Consider the following 8,721-nt stretch of genomic DNA (forward strand, 5'->3'; position numbering starts at 1 on the left):
TCATTTCTATCACAATCTGTTCTGAAAGAAGTGTGAAACAACATACGTTTTCAATAATTAGGGAACAAAAAACGCGGATGCTGTCTGCAGACTACGTAACGGAACCCTGGTTTCAGAGTGCTAGAAATTGTAATCAGCGTGGGAAAATTGTATGGAATGTGACAATTGTCATAACGTGGCGATTACGAAAACAGTGAATAACGTCGGTATTCCATACAGTAGAATCTCATTGTTAATGCATGATTTTACCCATAATGGTATCAAAAATAGATGCAAAGCGATAAAAATAGTGACGTAAAAAGTATATTACCCGAGATTTTGGAATTCGTGATATATTCCAAAAGACTTTAATTTATGTAGGTATTGTTGGATATGTTTTATTCATTATCTAATCTCATATTCAAGTCTTCAGAGCCATTAAGCAGGGCTTGGTCTATGTTCGTGACAACCATGTCCACGTACCTGATGACCAGTCCAAAGATGGTCCAATGCTGGTCATATTTCACTCCGATGACCAGGCGTGACATAACGAGTGTCCAATAACGCTACCTTTTGTCCCGTTCATTAGCATAATGTGTCAGTCTAATAGATGAGGCTGTCAGCTTTACGACAGGTCACGTGACGTTATGCCACCCACGGAATTACACGATCCGATTAATGGCGGAATCTACACAGAGACGGTGAATGAAATATGTGGCAGTTCTGTTCGTGAAGTGATAAAGTGTTGTCCCAAACTTTTATGATTCTATACTAAAATCAATTAGTGTGAGACAGCGGTGAGTAGTAGATTTTATAAGTTCTGAGTCTGATTCGAATAGTCTGTGTTGATGGAGCTATATTTCATCCATCCCCTCCGAAGTCCATATACTTCAGCCAACGTTGCCGGAGTGTCTAGTTCATGATGGTGTATGAGGCGTCCTCTTGACGGTGTAAATAATATGTCCCCTTAAGTAGAAATGAGGTCACCTTAACTTATTTTGAGTAGCATCTTGTACCCGGGACAACAGTGTTTGCCTGAAAAGCTGCAGGCCCTATGGACCCTGGGCCTCGTTCCTTAAAGCGATTGTAACCCTAAGACGATCGTATCTCCCATACTTTAACATAGACTTACGACAGTCGTAGCACTACGATCATCGTAACTCCCATACTTTAACATAGACTTACGACAGTCGTAGCACTACGATCGCTTTGGGGAACGGGGCCCAGAACCATAAAAAGTTGTGGGTCCTAACCAGGGCCCCGTTCCACAAATCGATCGTAGCGCTACGACTGTCGTAAGTCTATGTTAAAGTATGGGACTTACGATCATCTTAGCGCTACGATCGCTTTGAGGAACGGGGTCCTGAATCTGAAGGTCCTATATTTTAATATGGAAATAATACTCTTAGTTATTGGGGATGAAAGGCTGTCCACCATAAGGACCCTCAGAAAACAAAAGCTGTGGGTCCGAGTGGTTTTCAGGCCTAAGGAACGGCGTCATTTCGAACGCTGCCGAATAATCGACGATGGTTTTAAGACGCCGACCGCTGATGTTTACTCTCTTTGCCATGGTCAAATGCTTCCACGTGAACGTACATCAAATTTCCGAGGGTCAAAACCTTCTACGTTGCGATTAGACCCGGGTTAGAATTGGTCTTCAGTAACCCATGCTTGTTGTAAGAGGCGACTAGTGGGATCAGGTGGTCAGGCTCACTGACTTGGTTGACACATGTCATCGTGTCACAATTGCGTAGATCGATGCTCATGCTGTTTATCACTGGATTGTCTGGTCCAGATTCGATTATTTATTGGTATATTAGTGTGTGCGGCGTAAAACAACAAACAACCATCCAACCAACCAACAAAGAAGGTTAGGGTTCCAATGCATCCTGTACGCTATTTAAACAAAGCCGGCTGTCAACTTGAAATAAAATCTTCATGAATCTAAAAAAGCCTGAAATAGAATCTTGTTTAAAGCTGAAACTATTTCCGTCCCATTTATTCTCTAATAGTTTTATAGATGGCGGACAAAATTTATCGTTGCACCCATTTCGGAAGACACGATCCTCGATAGAAAAAAATCAATCAGCCTTCATTTCCGGACCTTTCATTCAGTGGTGACGTTTCATTAGTTTAAATTCTTCCAGTGCAACATCCAGTCCCGCAACCTGTTCCATCATCACGATCCCTGCACCACCGCAGTCGCTAGGACACGGAAATTTATAACCGGAAGAGACTTGGCACTCGCTGAGAATGTCGTTAGACTGGCTCTTCTTGTTTGGAACGGTTTGGTGATGCGGCAGATGAGAGACAGAGCCCAGAGAGCAGGTCAAGTGTTTGAGGTGATCAGGTCATGCCCTCCATATCGGGAACACGTGATGTCAGCCCTGTTATGCATGCATTCGTGTTAAAAGCCACAAAACTGGTTTTCTGTTCATCACACGCTTTCAACTAAAACGCTTCAGAAATCTGTTTCTGTGAGAGTTGACTCACGTCACCTCCCTACTATCAAAGGTGGTTATTCATAGAAGAAACACGTCAGACCTCTCACTTATGTTTTTAATAGTGGACAATTCAGCCATTTATCTATTTTCTTCGTAGACATGGCATGAATACAAACAATACACCCCCTCCTCACTATTTAGGAAAACATTCCATGGTTCAAAAGTCGGGTCGTTTTATCATAAATTAATTTTTAGGTAAAAGGTTTAGATTTCCAAGAAGAAACGTGTCTTGGTTTCTCAATGGAAATTCGTCCCCCAACCCTTCACGTTTGACCAATGAGTGAGTGGGGTTAGCCATACGCCGCTTTTAGCAATAATCCAGCAATATCACGGCGGGGGACATCAGAAATGGGCTTCATTGAACCTGGGTCTTATGCGTGACGAGCGAACGCCTTACCCACTAGGCTACCCCACCGCCCTATTTTGACCAATGAGGTTTGATTATCCCAGAAATGTCGAGGACGAGGATGAATATTGGGCTGGTATTGTGGTGGTCAGCTTAGTATGTGTCGGGGGTGGGGGGTGGGGGTGGGGGTAGAGAGAGAAAAGAAAGGGTGGAAATGAGTGGGTTTTAGTCTTATGCCGTTTTTAGTGATATTCTAAGCAATATTACGGCAGGCTTTTAACCACTAGGCTACGCCACTGCCCAATGTAGAATGAAGGATTCTCGTTGTATCGTAATTTGTGTTTGTGTCCTTGCTTCGGAACGCCGCTCTCAGCAATATTGCAGCTGTATGGCGGCGGTCTGTAATTAATCGAGTCTGGATCAGACAATCCAGTGATCAACATCATGAGGTTTCGATGTAGTAATTTTGGTTTGACTGTAGCAACTGGAGGATATTGTAATATTTTGTTCTCTGAAAGGTATTGTCCATTTTGCAAATTGAATAAAAGTTTTGTGGTCTAGATGACTACCATGTAATGTTTATCTGTTATTGTTACAATTCACTTAGAAAAACACAGAAATATTGTCAATCTGTACAAGACTTTGTAAATGTGATGTCCTTAACAAATACTAATGTTATATATAACGTATGTAATTATCTGGAGAAAGTCCAAACATTAAGGAAATAGACGAATAATACTTTATTACTTCGCACATAAGTTAAACATTCTGAAAAGACTATATTTTGGGCCTATGGCCTTTTACTGAAATGTCTGTCTGTCTGTCTGTCTAAAGACAATATCGATCTCGGTAGTCACCGTCACCTCTCGGAGAACCTCGTTTAGAAAAAAAGATCATTCAATTTTAACCTCAGGGTTTTCAACCACGTTATAGGGGCGGTGGGGTAGCCTAGTGGTTAAAGCGTTGGCTCGTCACGCCGAAGACCCGGGTTCGAATCCCCACATGGGTACAATGTGTGAAGCCCATTTTGGTGTCCCCCGCCGTGATGTTGCTGGAATATTGCTAAAAGCGGCGTAAAACCAAACTCAGTCAGTCAGTCAGTCAACCACGTTATAATCATGCATTTGTAAGTCGTATTTCAACACCAACGTTGTGGTATTCAAACTGAAAATAGAAGGGCTCCACCTATCTACCGTAACCACCATATGTGGGACTGTTACACATGCTATTGTATCCGTTGTGAAAACGGTGTCCATCTCAAGTGACGCTATGAATCAAACAATTACAAGCGTCTAACCTACACCCCATTGCCATAATACGGTTGGGGCGTATTACCATAATTATTATATAGATATATGGGTTAAAGTAAGTATAAAGAGTTGGGAGGGACGCGCAATCATAAATACATTATACCCTCTTTTCAAATATTTGAGGTGACGTGTTTAACGGCCCGGTGACACGTGCATTTGATATTTTATGAGCGAGGTTTAGATTTTAGGCCATCCAATTGATTGTTGATGGGAACATGTTACAACACTGAATATACTTGAAAGCTGGTGTGTATTTAACAGACAGACATGTATAAATAAACTTTTACTGATCTGAAAAAATCTGACGTCACAGTCAATACCGTAGATATGCTAATTATATTCTATTATTGACAGCGGTCTTTGGCGTATGAATACAAGGCAGTGGTATTGCCAACTAAGCTGAAGAAATGAGACCGCGGTAACTGGGCGTTTTCGTCACATTTGTGTTTTCTATTTTTTCGTTGTTGTGTGTCAAGTACGACCTCTCTCACGAACCTGTGTATCACCATCATGCAGATGTAAACACAGACTATGACAGTGTCAACATCGCCACTCCGCTCAAACGCCTATGTTGGTTTCAACATCGTATACGGTGATACACAGCTAGGGTAAACCATCCGTCGGTTACGTGGCGTACACTGAAAATATTATGAAACAGAGCAACGATTAATCGATATCAAATCGTGGCTTATCTGCGTTGAAACGTTCACCAAAATAATTGTAAAAGAGTTAAGAGTTATTTCGGGTTTTTTAAGATGTGGGTTACGATGACACGCTATAAATTTGCTCACACACTGAAAAGTTGCTGGGTAGGCAACTGGTTACAACGTTAGCTCTTCACGCTGATGACACGGGTTCGATTCCCTGTACAATATGTGGAACCTATTTCTGATGTTCCATGCCATGGCATTAATGGAATATTGCTAAAAGTGTCGCAAAGCTAAACTCGCGATCTCACTCGCTCCCCTTAAGTTGGCACTTACAGAATCACATGGTACCGGTGACCTACTGAATCCCATTACCAGAATCACATGGTACCGGTGACCTACTGAATCCCATTACCAGAATCACATGGTACCGGTGACCTACTGAATCCCATTACCAGAATCACATGGTACCGGTGACCTACTGAATCCCATTACCAGAATCACATGGTACCGGTGACCTACTGAATCCCATTACCAGAATCACATGGTACCGGTGACCTACTGAATCCCATTACCAGAATCACATGGTACCGGTGACCTACTGAATCCCATTACCAGAATCACATGGTACCGGTGACCTACTGAATCCCATTACCAGAATCACATGGTACCGGTGACCTACTGAATCATTACCAGAATCACCAGAATCACATGGTACCGGTGACCTACTGAATCCCATTACCAGAATCACATGGTACCGGTGACCTACTGAATCCCATTACCAGAATCACATGGTACCGGTGACCTACTGAATCCCATTACCAGAATCACATGGTACCGGTGACCTACTGAATCCCATTAACAGGTTTGAGCATTTGTGAGTTGTCAGCAAATAGTACTTTGCCAAAGAGGGCTGTAGCTCTATAGATATATACAATCAATGCAGAAAGCAATACAATGTTGTTTTCATGTTGTTTAACGCCGCACTTAAAACATTTCAGCTGTATGATTGACGGGCTGTAGATAATCAAGACGGTGGTTGATGTTGTGAAGAACTGTTCACGTCGGTGACGACTCGCATTCGCGAAGCTACAATGTGTGAAGCCCATATCTGGTGTTCCCCGCCGTGATATTGCTGGAATATTGCTAAAAGCGGCGTAAAACCATACTCACTCACTCACACCGAGCTTGACCTCCCGGTTAAGCTGGCTCTTACCAGATATCCCAGGGCACAAGACACCAGGAATTTGATGGCATAGTCGAAAAAAGTTATAAAACCATTTCCATAATTAAATCTTAGGAACCTCTCTGAGACCATTGTACCATTCTGACTTTACGGTAAACGTGTGTGTATTTATCGCAAGGAAATAGTGATGTCACGATGTATTTGGATATGTTTTGAATGTATAATGCAAAAACCGAAGCCAGTAGTGAAGATCCACTGCTATCTTGAGTGCTACAATACAGACACACGTATATAAGAATCTATACAACGAACTATATATATATTATAAACTACCTCCTCCGAGTGAAATACCACTGTGATTGGGTACAAGTCTATGTTTGGACTATCGATCATAACCAACGATATCTGAAAGAGACCATTTCCATATAAATTCATTTTCGAATTTATTTGTCGCTGAACAATCAGAACAATTATATACTCATATATACTCATGCCATTAATGGTTGTCACCCCCCTCCCCACCCCAACCCCACACGCACCTCACACCCCCACCCCACACTCCCTCTCCAATTGAAAAATTTGAAGGGGGTGACAACCATTATTGGCATGAGTATATATAAAATTATCTCTTTTTCATTCTTGTAAACTTAGTTACTTGTACACTAATCGAAATGACAATACCATGTAACATGGGGAGGATAAATGAAAGAATATTAGTATGTCAAACCATAGGAAAGGAATACAAATAAAAATACCTATTGCATATGTGTAGAACATGTCTATTGAAACGAATTGAGAAATCCACGGGAAAAACATGGCCAGATTGAGCCACAGTTAGTCCGAGGCCCCGCGCAAAGGAATTCAGTTTTAGTGTAGAAGGGGAAGGCTGTAACAGTGATACTCTGGAACAATACACCTTTGTCTTACCTGGTAGTCTACAGGTACATACTTGAAAGGGTAGGGAAACGTGACATAAGGCAGGCATCTCATCGTATACCTACATATATCTATCTCACTCACTCACTCACTCACTCCGGCATACGGTAGGCACTGTTCACTCTCAACCCATCCCCTCTAAAGGATCGTGTTTCACAATAGTCACGGTGACGTGCGAGGGTTCTCGTGACACTAATCACGTGTAACAGATACCTGGTATAGTATGTCCCCTTTCTGCACCACTCATGCCTATAGTGTAACGTAGTATGGAAGCCCCCATCCACTTGTGTGTTCCTATTGACGACACTTACATATATACTGTGCAACATTAATAACGCAACGTCGATTACAGGTACGTCAAATTAAGTCATGATGCTTATGCTTCATCACATACATACATACATGCATACATACATACATACATACATACATACATGCATACATACATACATACATACATACATACATACATACATACATACATACACACACATATGCATACATACATACATACATACATACACACATACATACATACACACATACATACATACATACATACATACATACATACATACATACATACATACATACATACATACATACATACATACATATACACACATACATACATACATACATACATACACATACATACATACATACATACACACACACACATACATACATACATACATACATACATACATACAATGTACATACATACATACACACACATATATATACATACATACACACACACATACATACATACATACATACATACATACATACATACATACATACATACATACCTATGTGTGTGTGCGTGTTCGTGCACATTGCACATGGAGATATGTCAGTTTATATGGATATTCTGGAACCTTTGACAACTCAAGTATGCCACCTCATATCCAACATGTGTGAGTTGACTCCCCTAGCAGCCAGGATCCGCAGTTTTTCTGCTCGAATTTCAAATCCCATCACTGCGGATAAAAGACCACGACCTACGTCACTTTCCTGTGTGAAATTGACACGCCTTTCTGTAAGTATTTCAAAACAGATTTTAACCCAGTTCCGTCTTTAGTTTCTGTCACATTCCCCTTTCTCCTCCACCCATGATACACGTGACCCACCCGTCACGTAAGGGATTTACTGCTGAGAGTAGAGAGTATACTTTAAACCCAGGTGCGGCTCACCACCACGGCGTCGATGTATTTAGGGGGGAATATATATTATATTTCTGTAGTTTGAGTAGGTACACAGAGGTCAGGTGACCTGCACGGACAACTCAAACATAGATAAATAAAGTATATGTACATTGTGATGTAGGTATTATTTATTACTCTTTGAGAATCACGTGAAATCTCGAACAGACGTTTGCTGGTCATGAGACTTTACAAAGTGTTACAACACAGACGGGACAAGGTCTAAGGTCCTCACATTCGTAGCGCAGTTAGCGTCCCAAGACGTGCAAGAAAGCTATGATATTCGGTTCGAACTGATTTTCCACCAGTATGAGTTTAGGTTTGTCATTATGAATCCCGACTTCGTAGATTGCACCAACTGAAAAATGTCGAAGGCCTGCATTCTTTCGGGTTTTCACCAACATCAAGATGAAACTCCTTGACCTTACAAATGTTCAGAGCGGCTTCGTAAGTCTCTCAATACGTTAGAAATGCTTAGCAAGAACTTTAAACTTTCTGGGTTCGAATCCAACATTCGGCGTGACATCAGTATACACTCAATCTATTGACACCCCGTGATATAACTGAAATATTGTTCAGTTCATTAATAACACGGGGGTTGTAGG

The sequence above is a fragment of the Haliotis rubra genome, unplaced genomic scaffold (assembly GCF_003918875.1).
Source record: "Haliotis rubra isolate DU_JTF1 unplaced genomic scaffold, ASM391887v1 Scf438, whole genome shotgun sequence".
Lineage (NCBI taxonomy): Eukaryota > Metazoa > Mollusca > Gastropoda > Lepetellida > Haliotidae > Haliotis > Haliotis rubra.